At 40.9% G+C, this 16,835-nt stretch overlaps 1 protein-coding gene across 1 annotated transcript in view; it reads right to left on the reverse strand.

The window, feature by feature from the left end:
- LOC124607104 (ATP-dependent translocase ABCB1-like) overlaps positions 1-14,653 on the reverse strand; it is a 185,515-nt gene extending 170,862 nt beyond the window's left edge. Inside the window, exon 1 of the mRNA XM_047139301.1 lies at positions 14,614-14,653. The gene's annotated coding sequence lies outside the window, so the exon portion shown is untranslated. The remainder of the gene's footprint in view (positions 1-14,613) is intronic.
- Between the last annotated feature and the right edge of the window lie 2,182 nt (positions 14,654-16,835).

The following is a 16,835-nucleotide window of genomic DNA, read 5'->3' on the forward strand; positions in this document are numbered from 1 at the left end:
CGTCCACAAATTCAGGCTGGAGAAGAGGTCCTTCAATGAAAGACTATCCAAAGGGAGAACCAAATAAAAGATTCCTCAACTGCATCATCGTCCAGCGTTCTGTGACGTGGCCGGCATTGCGGGGAGTGACGACGTTAATGCCTCTACGTGTGGGCAGCAGGGAAAAATCACGAGCTTTACTTCTCAAGTATCCACCTTGATCTTCGGTGACAAGGGTTTGCTCAACTTGTGGGAGAAGATCTACAAAGTCAATTTTTTACGCTTTCTATAAGCGGATTTTAATACCACCCACACGACGCGGACAGTTCGTACGGAGGTGGCCGCTCGGATTACAAAAAAAAGCAGGTTCGTTCCTGGCCAGTATAAATAATATGAACCCGATAAACACATACCTACATATGATAAGGAATAGTTTTTTAATCAACGTTTCCACCGACTGAACAATCACTTCTATTACCCATCACCATAAAAGGGCAGTATGAATTTCAGAAAATTGTCATTTACCTCGGGCAGAAGATTGAGAACCCGAACATTTGTACAACCACTTCCGCATTCGCCAAAACAAGCATGCTAGAGGAACCATCACGATGAGTAAAGGGCACCTGAGACCCGGACGTAATAACATCCTGTCAACCTGAAGTGGTCGAGAAATTTATCAAAAATCACTTACAATTCCGAGTCAAAGTACGCAGTATGCCCTTGATCTTTGGTAACCTTGATCTTGTCCAATAACTCGTCATGTATCTCTAAAGAGCCGGGTTGCACATGCTGTGTGGATTTATCAAACTGAAGCTGATAGTAACAGTATGTGGAATAGACGTGGGAAGCATGTTGTAAATCACAGCACAAGACAACACCGCTTCAGAAAGGGCACCCCAAACACTAGTCACTATGCAGTCAATGCACGTAAGGACTCACATGACAGTGAACGCAACCGAGGGAGACACGGGATGCTCGGTAAGAGGAGTAACTAGGACAACCTGCTACCTCAACGCGCGAGTAGGAATGCCTTACTAAACCAATGGGACAACTCCCGCGGAGCACACATTTCATGCTACCTACTCCTGGCCGTGCTGCACACAGTTACAGCGATGCCAGAGCCCCGGTTTTTAAATCTGTTGCTGAGACTAGGTTTTGCCAGATAGACTTTTGTCTTGAACTATGATGAGGAGCCGCAAGGCGACCACCAAGTGCGGCATTTTTTCTTCATCCTGTATACAATTACCGTGAGAAACAACCAATCGCCGGCCGGTGTGGACGAGCGGTTCTAGGCGCTTCAGTGTGGAACCGCGCGACCGTTACGGTCGCAGGTTCTAATCCTGCTTCGGGTATGGATGTCTGTGATGTCCTTAGGTTAGTTAGGTTTAAGTAGTTCTAAGTTCTAGGGGACTGATGACCTCAGATGTTAAGTCCCATAGTGCTCAGAACCATTTGAACCATTTTAGCCAAACAACCAATCAGATATATATACTTTAGATGAAGAGAGGTGTACGATGCACGCAAACAGACGAGAACACAGTAAACACAATATGCAGCAGGTCCCGCTCAGTCGACCACCGGCGTCGGGCGTGTTGCGTGCTGCTATCAAGTCAGGTGGGGGACTCCACTAGTAAATACTCTGGGAGAACACTTTCATAGTTGAAATCTCCATTGATACAAAGCAAGTTAAATGGTAAAGTTCTTCATAGCCTAACACGCGAAGTTTTCGCAAATTTCTACCATTTTATGAAGAAAGGAGATGTGTCAGGTTCAAGATGGTTCAAATGGCTCTGAGCACTATGGGACTTAATATCTGAGGTCATCCGTCCCCTAGAACTTAGAACTACTTAAACCTAACTAACCTGAGGACATCACACACATCCATGCCCGAGGCAGGATTCGAACCTGCGACCGTAGTGATCGCGCAGTTCCAGACTGTAGCGCCTAGAACCGCTCGGCCACCCCGGCCGGTGATGTGTCAGGTGCTCCATTCAAACTGAAATCCACGTTGAACAGAATGTAAGAAGCAAATTGTGTATAATTTACCTCCGTTCAGTGATCAGGAGATCTGGGAAGAGTCCAGGTAGCTGAATCCTCGACATTTTCAAAGAGACCAGGTAGATGAATCCTCGACATTTTCAACGCCTAATGAGGAAAGGCCCAGAAGCTCTAGGAAGGCCATTTCAGACAATTTTAATCAGCACCCCGTCCACCGGATGGTGAAAAATTTCTACATTACCGATAAAGAAGATCCACTTTAAATGAGATTTAAAAAATTATTGAATTCAATATACAGGGTGTTACAAAAAGGTGCTGCCAAACTTTCAGGAAACATTCCTCACACATAAAGAAAGAAAATATGTTATGTGGACATGTGTCCAGAAACGCTTACTTTCCATGTTAGAGCTCATTTTATTACTTCTCTTCAAATCACATTAATCATGGAATGGAAACACACAGCAACAGAACGTACCAGCGTGGCTTCAAACACTTTGTTACACGAAATGTTCAAAATGTCCTCCGTTAGCGAGGATACATGCATCCACCCTCCGTCGCATGGAATCCCTGATGCGCTGATGCAGCCCTGGAGAATGGCGTATTGTATCACAGCCGTCCACAATACGAGCACGAAGAGTCTCTACATTTGGTACCGGGGTTGCGTAGACAAGAGCTTTCAAATGCCCCCATAAATGAAAGTCAAGAGGGTTGAGGTTAGGAGAGCGTGGAGGCGATGGAATTGGTCCGCCTCTACCAATCCATCGGTCACCTAATCTGTTGTTGAGAAGCGTACCAACACTTGACTGAAATGTGCAGTAGCTCCATCGTGCATGAATCACATGTTTTGTCGTACTTGTAAAGGCACATGTTCTAGCAGCACAGGCAGAGTATCCCGTATGAAATTATGATAACGTGCTCCATTGAGCGTAGGTGGAAGAACATACTGACGAAACTAAAATGAGCTCTAAAATGGAAATTAAGCGTTTCCGGACACATGTCCACATAACATCTTTTCTTTATTTGTGTGTGAAGAATGTTTCCTGAAAGTTTGGCCGTACCTTTTTGTAACACCCTGTATTTTGAAGGACCATAGTAGTATTAGGGCAAAACGAACTTCTTACTTAAAAAGTACCCGATAGTAGGCAGGCAGTCGTGAATATCGTCCATATATCTATATGACTGAGACATGTGTTCACAGTTGTCAAACAGGATCGTATGGGTATCGTGATAATTTACTACGGGGTCTATCGAAATTTGTTTCGAAGAAAAGCGAAACCGTCATAATCGATATTGGCGGCGAAAACGGTTTGCACCGAACGCCTGCATAATGTTTAAATCTGGCCAGAAAACAGGGGATTATCAAAACGACATGGATCTCTCAAATTACCAGAAGTGGCTTAGGGTCGGATTAATACCTAATCTACTACCTCATACTGTTATAGATAACGTCCCTTACAACAAGAAGCAACTGACTCGTCGTCCAATATCAATCTTCATGAGGAGACAAAGGATGTCCTGGTTAACAGAAAAGTTAATTCCTTTCCACAAGGGAATGTTTAGGCCGTAATTATGTACACTGATCAACCTGAACAAACTAGATTGCATCACTTATACTATTTTAACCAATCATAGTCATACTGTGTTACTGTTTCCTATGCTACACAAAATGGATCAGAACACTGTTACAGAAACAATGAGGAAAACGTGCCAAATTTAAACAGACGCAAAATCTCCAAGATTGGCGATCTTTTACATAAGCTCGAAATTTAGCGTGGGCTTCAGTGCCTTGATGCTATCGAAGACAGTGCTGCCAAAGCAGTCACTAAACACAGCCTTGTGAAATGCATTCAGAAAAGAAGACGTCATAAATATTGCAGAATTCGAATCGAGAACAGCTCCCAACATGAGTAACGTAGAAGTAGATGTCTTCGGAGCAGTAAAGCAACTTGAATGACTTAATAAAAACAAGTCTACTGGTCCAGACTATATACCAATTAGGTTTCAGGGTATGCAGATGCAATAGCTCCATACTTAACAATCATAGACAACCGTGGCAAGTTCCATGTCCTCCTTTGCATGTAGCCTCTCATTTTCATCAATTTTATTAATGTTTTGTGTCATTGCACGGTGGTAACAGGCCAAATAAGGTTATTGTAATGAGAGTATTTGTACTGAGAGCTCAAAATACTTTTCACTTGATTCCTATGCGTGTTGGGTTACTTCCCTGGGTGGCCTGTGCAAGGCGAGCGCCGGAGGACGCGGCACACTGCGTTTCCGGTTTGGAGCTGCACTTCCACGAATACTGAGAGGGTCGTACATCAATGGGCTTAGGCGCCTGGCGGGACGACTAACGTCGGTCGAGTTTCGCCTATTGTATGCAGGGCGAAACGACCTGTGAGGCCTCTGAGTGTCACCGCAGTTCATGTGTTTACCGCTCCCGCGCGTCTGAAACGAAGACTGCTGGTGACGACTGACTGCATTGTCCGCGTCATTGCGAGAATACTTGTGGACCGTGCCCTGCTGGGCGCGACTGTCTGGCGCCGTATGGGCAGTGGTCTAGGCATGTTTTCGTAGCCGGTCAAACGGCAAGTTCAGTGCTCTCAACTAAATAGCAGAGGCATGATTAATCGATTTAAACTGAGGCTAGTTGACGTCATAAAGCCCTGCTCGAAATTGGAGGGAACGGTCGCTATTGGCGCGAATGATGGTCTCAGATAGTGTGAGGGAATTTTAGAATCAGCACTGAATGCTGATTCACGGTTTTAGAGGGTAGTAGGGAGTTGAGCAACGTTGGCTTCGCTCTTGCGTTGTGCGGGCGTAGGGCATTCGGGATCTGATCTTCGTCAGAGTGGGATGGTATTGTGACTCAGTCGCATTTTTTCGGCAGAACTTACGATTCTCAGACAGCCTTAGAGGCCAGGGGTTGAAACAGTGTTGATGCACAGCAGAAGTCGGCGCCTACATCATCAGAACGCTGCCTACCGACGACGTGCTGCAGATTTCAGAACTGGTACAGTATATTGCGACTTCGGCCTTGTAGAACCTATCATTTTTATATTGAATCCTTCAGCAGCACGCTAGCTTTGCCACAAGTCCATCTTGCTTGTTTTTCCATGTGATCCCATTTGAGCTCTCACTACTAATCGCAATTAGAGTTTGGGGAGTAATATTTGATTCATTATGACGTCCAGTCATTATCGTCAATCACAGAGAGTAGGAGCCACTTGTTCTCGAGCCAACTCTTATTCTCATAATAGTTCTGTATAACCTACGCTATAGCCTACTGTTTCTGTTGGCAATCAAGTACCTTTTGTTTTGATTTGTAATAAATCACATTGTAATATTTAGTCCGCATATCATTTCATAGATAGATGCAGAATCCCATTTCCTGTCGTATATTATGATAAAATTTCGCTTTTTCTTTACTGAGTAGATAATGATTTTTACTAAATTATTGTGAGTGTGCACTCCTTACTTTACCAACTAGCAGGGTCCACCATCAATACCTTTCCTTACCGTTGCGCACATAATCAATTAGGTGGTAGGTAAGGAGGAGATGGAGTGCATGTCCAGTTCCCATGCAAAATTCCCCATAATTAAAGGAGTACAAACTCTTCTCCACCCCGGCACCTCGCAACCGTTCGCTCTACGAAAGACCCTTACCCAGAGACTGGAAAGTTGCGTAGGTCACATCTAAAGGCCGTAAAATCAACTAAATACCTAGGAATTACAATTACGAACAACTTAAATAACAAGGAACACACAGAAAATGTTCTAGGGAAGGCTAACCAAAGACTGCGTTTTATTGGCAGGACACTTAGAAAATGTAACAGATCTACTAAGGAGACTACCTACACCACGCTTGTCCGTCCTCTTTTAGAATACTGCTGAGCGGTGTGGGATCCTTACCAGATAGCACTGATGAAGTACATCGAATAATTTCAAAGAAGGGCAGCACTTTTTGTATTATCGCGAAATAGGGGAGAGAGTGCCACTGAAATGATACAGGATTTGGGATGGACGTCATTAAAACAAAGGCGTTTTTCGTCGCAGAGCAGTTTTCTTACGAAATTACAATTTAAAACTTTCTCCTTGGAATGTGAAAATATTTTGTTGATACCAACCTACATAGTGAAAAACGATCAGCATGATAAAATAAGGGAAATCAGCGCTCGTGCGGAAAGATATAGGTGTTCGTTCTTTCCGCGTGGTATAACTTATTTGAACAATACAGAATTGTGAAGGTGGTTCGATGAACCCCTTTGCTAGACACTTAAATGTGATTAGCAGAGTGTCCATGTAGATGTAGATAAGGTGCTGAAATGGGCAAGAATCAAGGGGGTGCTCTGAACGCAATGGGACATTCAGAATGAACACATTATAAAGACTTATAGATTAACAAGTTGCTTCCATGACAAAAGAAGAGCGAAATAAAAGCTCCGACGATTTCCAGTGATGGTTTACTGGGCCAAGCGCTGGAGAAAATGATAAACTTGGGAAGTGGTACAGTCATAGCGATGCAAGCAATACTAATTCCGGAAAATAAGATGAATGTGAATCCATTGACACTGCCAGTGGAAGTGAAGCAGATGCGGCTACTGAAAAGGAAGAAACGTAGGCGGGAGCGTTTTCTAATTGTGTTTTGCGTGTGGAAATACAGACAGTGAAAGATCCACAGCATTATGTCGAACGATGAACTGTATTCCTCTTAACAGTGAAGTTACTTTTTGCAACCAAATTTTCTCGTCACAGTGCTCACGAAAATACTCGCTTATATTTTCGTATCTACATTCGTGCCACACCTAACCCCTTTGCTCGTCCGCTACTCTGCAGTACCTCTTCCACTCCCTTGCATTTCCACTCCTGCGCGTCCTAGCACTTTCATCTGTTGGCATAAAGTGTACTTCCTGGAATATAAGGCCAAGTTTACGTCGAAACTGCCAATAAATGTCGAAAATTCATCCGTAAACAGAAGAATCGAAAATTCTTGTCGTTGAGGTTACTCACTCAAACACACGTCTCTGTGTCGAATCGTGAAGTTCGACACAAAGAACACCGTTATGTCTCGAAGTCTTAATCGAACACTGTGCGAATGTATCATGCTCAAGAATGACGTAGATCAGGGTTGCAAAACTACTTCCTTTGCCGTGTTGCAGTAACCTTTCAAAAGAATTATCGTCAGAGGACAATGGTAGATAGCGGTCGCTATCACTTGCGACTGGTTATATAAAAAGAGTGCTGCTGACTGTACCGTTACATAAATGCTGTTATGTAACAGTCTACTGGCAAGATCATTCGATGACAACATCGCGAAAATATTCAGAAAATACTTTTGAACTGACTTACCACATCGTTAATAGGAGTGTCAGATTCACCCAACTATCTCACTGAAAAAGCAGGTCTGATCTTCCTATAGACAATGCCGCAGTTAACTGCTTAATATTACAGATATTGGTAACACAAGAAGTAAATGTGTAAAATGCATAATTGTGTAAATGTGTAAAATTATTTAAAATCCTCTCTCTATTTTGATGATGTAAAAAAATCTGATATAAAGCTAACCAAGGAAGCTCACTGCATATTGCAAGTGTCTAAATTTAGTACACCGATCTGTGTCTGAAAGAATGGTACGTTTTTTTCCTGGTGTAAATGTGAACGTTTGTTTAAAATTGAATTCTGATTGAAGGAACCTGTATTCTACTATCTGATTAACTTTATATGATGAAGAATTTTATATCTTGAGATTGTCCCTAGAAAACCTTAAGAAAGGAAGTCATTATCACTCTGGAGAAGTAACATTTTCATTCTGAATCACCGTGGTTATTTATCCACCACTAAAGGGACGTGTTGTATCATTTATTAAATTTTTATCTGGGAGAGTTCGAACCATAATGGTCCTGAGTGACAATTTCAATGGATCAGCTGATCTCTTTTCGTGTTTTTTCTCTGCTTCATTGGTTTGAGTCTATTTCTTAGTTAACTGCATAATATGTGTAGATCTTGGTAACAGAAGCAATAAAATGTGCTATATTATATTAGTAAGAAACGATTCAAATTATTTAAAACCTTTTCTGTATTTTACTGATATAAAAAATTTGTTACAAAAGTAACCATGGATAGCTCATTACACAGTACAAGTCTCTGAATTCAATACATCGATAGGTGTCTGAAAGAATGCCACATTTTCATACAGGTGGAAGTATGCAACGTTATTTAAAATTTGATGGAAGACACTTTTCTTCTATTTTCTGTTATGCTCTGTATGATGAAAAACGTTACATCCTCAACGTATCCCCAGAAATAGTTTACGAAAAGTGATCTTGATCGCTCTTGAGAGATAATGTTTTCGTTCTGAATCACCTTGATAATTTGTCAACCGTTAAGTGGACACTTCATTTATTAGATTTTCCTAGGTAGGTTTCGATCCAACAGAGCCCTGAACAACAAGGTCGGTGGATCAGTGGTTCTCTTTTCGTGCTGTTTCTCTACTTCATTGGTCTGAGTCTATTTTCTAGTGTAAGCTTGCCTATAATCTTTCATTAGTATTCTGATCTTGTACCGACGTCTGTGAATTTTACCGCGAATGTCAATTACATCCCAGTATTTTCTTACTTCCTACATCTAGTTAAACTTATTGTGTTCTACGTAATGTAGTCTATCCTCATTAAGTGTCCCACGGGTTTCATTCTTCTCTTTGGTGCTATGCTCTGGTGCAGCTCCTGCCTCGAACTATATGACTGAACTTCATATTTTACCTTGGCTGATATATCTCTTATTATGTGTGAATGCAATTTCTGTGGCTGTGCAAAACACCACTTGCCCAATGTCATTCCTTTTGTAGCATAATGTGCTACGCTCTTAGCCGTTGTCGTACAGTGACGTAGTCTCCAAGTGGTGAGTAATCTTCTTTTTAAAATTACATAACAGTAACACGAAATAAATCTAAAGGTACATTTAAACAATATATATGAGACTATACTGAATCATAAGTACTATGTAACTCACTTGTTGGCCACGATAAAACTCAGGCACCTCATCTTCGCACAGTGTGAGGGTACTGATCACACAATAGGTGGTATTTACACGGATAAAGGAGGAACGATGCTGTTCCACATGATTTTTGACAATTATCGCTCAAACTGTTGCGTTTGTGTGAGAATAGAACAGCGATGGTGTATCGTCGGAGTGAACACGGAGAAACTGTTACCTGCCAGCACAAATCAGAAATGTAGTGGGAGTTTCAGAGTTGAGGGAAGCTTCGAATTCAGCGACCGGTACTTATCGACTGTGAATCAGTTGACTGTCCTACCGACCAGTGCTCACCTCGACAAAATATCCATGACCTTGTGACGGCCATTCCAGCCGAGGCCCTTCGGATTCTCCTGCGAAATAGTATCGTCTTTTCGAATGAACATGCCAAATTATAGATTAATGACTAAAAATAATATGAAGCGGGATGTTTAAGCCTCTAATTGGACACGTGTTCCACATTAAGCACATAAGGCTATTGATCGTGTTTGGTATCCGATGACTAGATCGGTGATCGCTGAATGGTGTAAAAAGTATACGGACTGCTGATACGCTTAGCGAAACTAGCGATTTGATTTCTGTTTCACGAACTTCTTGCAAGCTAGGTGCGTTTGACAGCTCCGTTCATTTCCACCAAAGCAACGGTTTCTGTCAAAATGAAATGTTGCCCTAGCGCGCATGTCTAGTGCAGAATATGGGTGCATTAGCAACTTATATAAACTTCCCTGGTTCACTGAATGTTATTAGTAGTGAGATATTGTGGTACTCAATAAACGGCATATCCCGTGACAAGAATCTAATTCTCAAACCGACTTAAGCGCTTGCAGCCTGATTGCCTTAATGAGCATCTTATTACACTTTGAGGACCTTCCAGCGCTGGTTTTCGCTATTAGAGACCAATTCTCTAAAGTGCTTTTAGATGTTCGACCACGTCATCATGTATGATTTGATCTAGATTGGTGTCTATAACAGCAGCCGAAACGTCAGTTGTTACTTTATATCATGACGCGGTCACATGCCGATAGGAATGTTACTGAACAGTAGAGAGATCATGTTACTTCTCTCTTCTAGGATCGCTGCCATACTGAACATGAAAGGGCAATAACAATCATATAGTGAACAATCATTTGTTGAACTCGAAGAAAACAAATGGAATTAAGATTACGGAAATTCGCTGCCTGCCATCGCTTACAGGTGACTGGACAGAACCGTACATTAAAAGTTTGTGAAACTTATCTGGAGAAGAAAGACATTTTGAAGAATATGATAACCCAGAGGCAAACACATAACAGGGTAAACGAATTAATTTAGTAACCTTTTTTCAGCCGGCAGGGGTGGCCGAGCGGTTCTTGGCACTACGGTCGCATTTTCGAATCCTACCTCGGGCATGGATGTGTGTGATGTCCTTAGGTTAGTTAGGTTTAAGTAGTTCTAAGTTCTAGGGGACTGATGACCTAAGAAGTTAAGTCCCATAGCGCTCAGAGCCATTTGAACCATTTTTTAACCTTTTTCACATTTATATTAGTCGTTTTGTATCAAGCTATGCCATTATGCGGTCAGAGAAACGACGTAAACACCACCACCGTCGCTAAATTAAATCGTACATTGATTAAACTAACGATTATGCAGTGGTTAACAACGACATCGCGGAAGCAGCAGTAGCTTTTTGTAATGGATATTTATATCCAGACAACTAGTTTCAATCAGGGTAACATCTTTAGCTAACCTGTGTATGGATGCGTTACATGGCAAAATCGTTGCAGTGAGCTATTGTATGCAACAGATACTTAAACGCTAGTATACCTCAAGTTCAAAGAAGACTGCTTGGCGTCAATACATAAATGTTTCTTAGTTAGATCATCTACAGCAGTTAGTAAAAAGTAAAACACATGTGAAATATTAAAATGAATAGTATAAAAATGTGTATTCCAATATCCGTGACATAATCGTGCTTCTGTTATCTCATAAATTTTACAACAGTCATCAAGTACAAAATTCAACGCAATATTACTTTGTTAACCTCACTGTTAGACCAGAGTGGTACGAGATACTGATAACTGACTTTTTACAAGTACAAATATCTCGTATGTTCTTAGTTACGGATGATTAAAAATAACGTTGGTAACACAGAATAAGCCATATGGACTGCCAAACCATAAAATGACTGTGATGAAGCGTGGATTATACTAGCATAAACGAAAAATGTACATTAACCTATAGAACCAGATACGTCATATAAGTTAAGGTACGACGCAGTAGCTTTGTATTATCTGCCATCCATAAAACAATCTTGCTTTTAGACAATTACGTTATATTATATTGCTATTTTTTTATATAACTAACAGCCAAGGCTACACGAGTTTACAACGATTGTTCCACACAGACGTATGACGTATACTTCCTCATCATCCACAATAAAGGACACAATGTACTCATGTAATGCATCTTTGAGAAAGTTATGATCGCTTTTCTACATACATTTGGATGTGCTAACTTCTAACAAATGTCGCTGTACTCGTGAGTAAAGCAAACGTCGGCTGATAGAGTCATAAATTCTCAGCTTCAAAGGATTGGATTGATTTAGTGGAAGAGACCAGACAGCGACGTCACCGGTCTCATCGGATTAGGGAAGGAAGTTGGCCGTGCCCTTTCAGAGGAACGATCCCGGCATTTACCTGAAGCGAATTAGGGAAATCATGGAATACCTAAATCAGAATAGCCGTACGTGGGATTGAACCATCGTCCTCCCGAATGTGAGTTCAGTGTGCTAATCACTGCGCCACCTCGCTCGGCCTCAGCATTATAACAGACTACTGATTTTTGTTCTTGGACACTTCTGGAAAGCGTATGAGGTAGTAGAAATACTTGTATGCGAAAGGTACTCGTGATAAATCTATGTATACATACTGCAGATAGCTTGTATAAATTGGTGAACTAAATACCTGGATATTCAAAGACAAAGAACAGATTTCAGTTGTTTATTGTAAAGTATGAAAGACAGAACCGCAATGCGCATGTCTCTTTATGCGGGAATGTTGAAAGTTTTGATACAGCTGCGCTGTTGTTTGTTTTTTTTCCCATAGGGAACATAAAAATGCAAAATCTTTGTCTCACCTATGGCAGCTACTCTTCAAGAGCCGAGAAATCTAATTGTTGAAGCTGTCGATTCCATAAACGGGGACTTGTTGACTCGTATGTGGAGTAAAATGGACTACCGCTTCGATGTTTCTCGAGGAACGTGAGGTGCTCATGTTGAGTGCATGGTGTACTGTCTATACGGACCATAAACTTTCAGTCTTCCTCTATACAGCGACGTTCGTAATGTGTTTCTACTTTTCTTAGCTTGTCTGTAATAAACAACTGAAATTTGTACAATCTTTTTTAATGACTCTGTATTTTAGTGATGTTATACATATCTTATTTTTAACTCTCTTGTAGATGCAGAAAGAAAGAAACATGTATCTGATGCCAAGGAAGCTTCCTTAAAATTTGTGTAGTGTTCTTCCGTAAGAATCTTTTAGGTACAATGGTTTACCGCAACAGTTTTATCGTGTATTATTTGTTATACTTGTTGACGCACACGTTGGTGGCTTGAAAACGATCACTTAACCGAAACTAACTATCTGGCAATAAATATTGATTACCACTGCTTTTGGTGATTTCAGGAACTTGTTCTTTAAAAACATAGAAACTTTGCAGCAATGTTTACAGAAAAAAAGTAGTTTTGGTTATAATTCTGGACTTGTATACAAGAGAACGTAGTGGTTTAGGTTTACCGAGTTTCCCTAAGACACTTCAGTAGAGTACTGGAATGATTTCATCAGAAATTGGACGAGGAAACACTTCCTGTTTTCCAAATCTGCTCTAGTTTTCTATCTCTAATAACTTCAACGTCGCATTTCCTTACTTGCCCATTGTGTATTAAATAGTCCCCAGTTCAGTTTCCATACGTGCTTCGATTACTTGTGTGGTGGGGTGCACGGATACGGCTAGTAGGTAAACAAGACATAAGAAAAAGTACTGTGATTGAAATATTTTTTCACCTTTTGCTGCCGCAACTTATATCATCATCAGCAGTGTAGGTTGTCAAACTTCAGCACGGATGTTGATTTCGGTGACAAACTGTCTTTTGAGTTTTGCCATCGCCCTGTTCTCTCACGTGCAGTTTTCGTCAGCACGCAGTTACTCCATCTTTTAAAATTGCACCGTTCTTTAGGAATGTAGGTGTCCTCATTTATTATTTACTTTCCATCGCCCACATTGAGTGGAGGACGTGTTCCTTAGAGGAAACGAGAAGTAAGTTGTGGTGGCTATGATTACCAAGGAAACGAGAAGTAAGTCGTGGTGGCTATGATTACCGTTTATGTTTTTCGTTAGTCACATTTCTTTTTTTTACTTTTTCGAGGTTTCTAGAAGAAAATAATGTATCTTAAACATTCCGTATAGTTACTCGGGAGGGGTAGATTAACAAGGGTGATAATTCAATTTTCTAAAAAGCTGGAAGTTTTATAAAATTGAATTAGTAAACAAAGAAAATTAGAATTTGCGAAGTCTGGGAATGTTTTCGTTATGTGAAAAGAAACCATTTACCGTTCGTCAGACAGTACCTTGAACCAATAAGATTCAAAAATGTTCACGCGTGCATAGTTTTTGCACAAGTATTACGAAATTCTGTTCCCTCGAGTACAGTTGTTCTTTATGTCTTCAGTGTACATGGTGCTATGATACAATTGAGTCATTTGAAAGCTTTAACACAAGAACAAGAATTTCAGAGATACTGAGACGCAGTATCAGTATAACTTTGCCTTCCTCTATTCCCAGTACACACTGTTCAAATTTACAAAAGAAAATGTAGGCTCTTACCGAAAGAGCAAAAAAAAAATTATAATACTTAGATCTTAGGAAAGATCTTAGGAAAATTTAGTGGCCAAGTTGAAGAGCTGTTTTAATCAGACAGCCGACCGGGGTGACCGAGCGGTTCTAGGCGCTACAGTCTGGAACCGCGCGACCGCTACGGTCGCAGGTTCGAATCCTGCCTCGTACATGGATGTGTGTGATGTCCTTAGGTTAGTTAGGTTTAAGTAGTTCTGAGTGCTAGGGGACTGATGACCTCAGAAGTTAGGTCCCATAGTGCTCAGAGCCATTTGAACCATTTTTTAATCAGACACACACATACGCACAAACACACACACACACACACACACACACATATATATATATATATATATATATATATATATATATACACAAACACACACACACACACACACACACACATACACACACACACACACATACACACACACACACAGGATAAACGTTTAGATTTGATGTTGTAGTTAACGATCTGTTGTTGGATGAAAAGGTTTAGATGCTGAAAAACTGCTAGTATCTGCCAGTAACTGCTTATATTCATTTCAGAAATTGTTAAACAGTGTTGACCAGTAATTTAGCAGGGATACGCAGCATGCTTGTATAAAACCTGCTCAGTTCAGTAAATAGTAACTTCAAAGCACTTTGAAAACTAAACAAAACGATTTTTGTAGATTTCCCAACTCAGGGACAGACAAGACTGAAGCCGTATTGAGAAAGTGCCACTGAACTTACCAGTTCCTCCGACGCCAGACAGTCACTGGTCACCTGTGAGCTGCCACCTGCTCTGCGATGGAAATTCTCCACTGACAGAATAAAACCCATGTGCTTTACGTAAGAGGCGGCCAGAGTCCAGCGAATCGATATGAGCTGAAAATACGTGGACGGAACTTTATCTAGAGACAGCGTCAGAGATAACGGGTGACTTGCGCTGTGAAACCGCGAGTTCCGTGCACTAAGGTTCCAACCAGCGTATGCCTACCTCACGAAGTCACTGTGCGGTATTGTAAGGCACCACCGACGGACAGTGTAAGTACGGGACAGAGACAGGCTGATTTACAATATCTGCCAAAGAGTTCTTCCGCCCCTCTCGTACCCTCAAAACATTCTCTCTTTCTAATCCCATCGCGTATATTACTGAACGCCTAACTCAATACAAGGCTCAATGTGCATTATGCCAGTTGCAGGTTGCCTTTCTAACAGCTTCCATGAGCAAGACAATTTCATTTTTAATACATCGTATAATTAAGGGCCTATTTCAAAAATTTAAGACTCTCTCACAATATACTCATTTTAAAGTTTTAACAAGTAACACAAGTATTACAGCAGGAAACTTAAAATATATCTACATGCTGCATAGCTGATCGCGCGTAGATACCCAGACTGTATTCATCCAGTATTTGAGAATGAGATCACTTAGTGACTTGCAAAAAACTTCACACATGGTTTCAAATCTTCAGCTCCGGGCTTGAAGTTTTAACTTATTCTTCATTGCTATCTCTATTCACAACATAAGTTTTGCAGGCAGTATCCACTGAATATACCTGTAAGATTGTATCGTTGTACGAAACGTAGTTCGGGAGACGTCATCAGCAGTGGGATACGTGAAAAACTAGCTTTTGCTTAAAACGAGGCGCAAATTACACAGAATATGTTCATCCACTGTTTGGCAGTGAAAGCACTTAGGGACTTCCAATAAAATTTAAACATAATTTCTTATAATTAAAGTCAATTATTTAACACATTAATTTATTTGTAAAGTATTTATGTTTGATTTTTTGGGGGAATTTTGACTCTTAAAAGACGGAAGGTGGGGGGGGGGGGGGGGGTTTACTGGTCTTTACTAACTTACTACATTCTGTGACTCCAAAATTATTTCCTCTCCACCTCCAGTCTTCTCTCCTTCCTTTCTCCTGCTGTCTCTATTTACTGTCATCGCATTCATCCATGTCATTTACCAACTTTCCCACGATGTTCTTTCATTTGCTTCATACATCTGTAACGTAACTACCTTAAACCATTACTGAGCTTTCAGTTTCGCACCTACTAACTAGACTAGAGATCAATACTGAGTATCGCTGTGAAGAAGCTGTGATTTTATCCTCTATTTGTCGCCTTCGCCCGTAGCCTCTTCGTCCAAACAGTTTCCCTTGGCTTCGCCTTTCGCACTTTCGCTAATCTGCAACGCGTCATCTGTAGTCAATGTCACGTCTTCGGCAGCAATTGCTACATCATCATCTGTCGGTCACTGAATCATCTTCCAATACCTCAATCGTCAGACCATTTATCCATCAGCGATTCTTCTGGTAGTTGCTCTGGCTGGCAGGAAAATACCCTCTTTTTCCAACCCAGCCCTCTCCTGCCTGTTCTACATCAAGCATACCTGGAGCATGTATATCGGGAGCAACATCGATCAGACCCCTACAACACCAACATCAGCACTATACATCGAAATAGCAACATCATCTGCAGCAGCTTTAACGTTATCTTTGCAAACGGGTGTTAGCCATAGACTGAAACGTGTTAATGTCTTCATGCTCCTATCTCCGAACTTTATTTTTTTTGTATTACTTCAACATAAGAAAATTTTCTGATACAATTAAAAATGGCCTGGAAATGAAGGTTGAAACAGATCGTGGATGTAAATAAAGAATTAATTAATTCTCAGAATAGATCCTCTCACACCTTTCTTATTTCCCGTTAAGACTAAGACAAGTAAACCTGAATCGTTTCATATCTGAAATCAAAATAAGCACCACTTCCTCACATATAAACTACATCATAGTGCGCAAAGGCTTCATCTTAATATCCCCAAACTTTGACTTCATGTTCCTCCAGAAACTCCCGACATTTCATTTGGTCCAAATGTAAACATAATGCCTTTCCCCAGAACCAAAATCTCCAGACCGTCCACATCCCTTTCTTCCCCACCCCTATCCACCACCAATCACCATTCT

Source organism: Schistocerca americana, chromosome 3, assembly GCF_021461395.2.
Source record: "Schistocerca americana isolate TAMUIC-IGC-003095 chromosome 3, iqSchAmer2.1, whole genome shotgun sequence".
Taxonomy (NCBI): domain Eukaryota; kingdom Metazoa; phylum Arthropoda; class Insecta; order Orthoptera; family Acrididae; genus Schistocerca; species Schistocerca americana.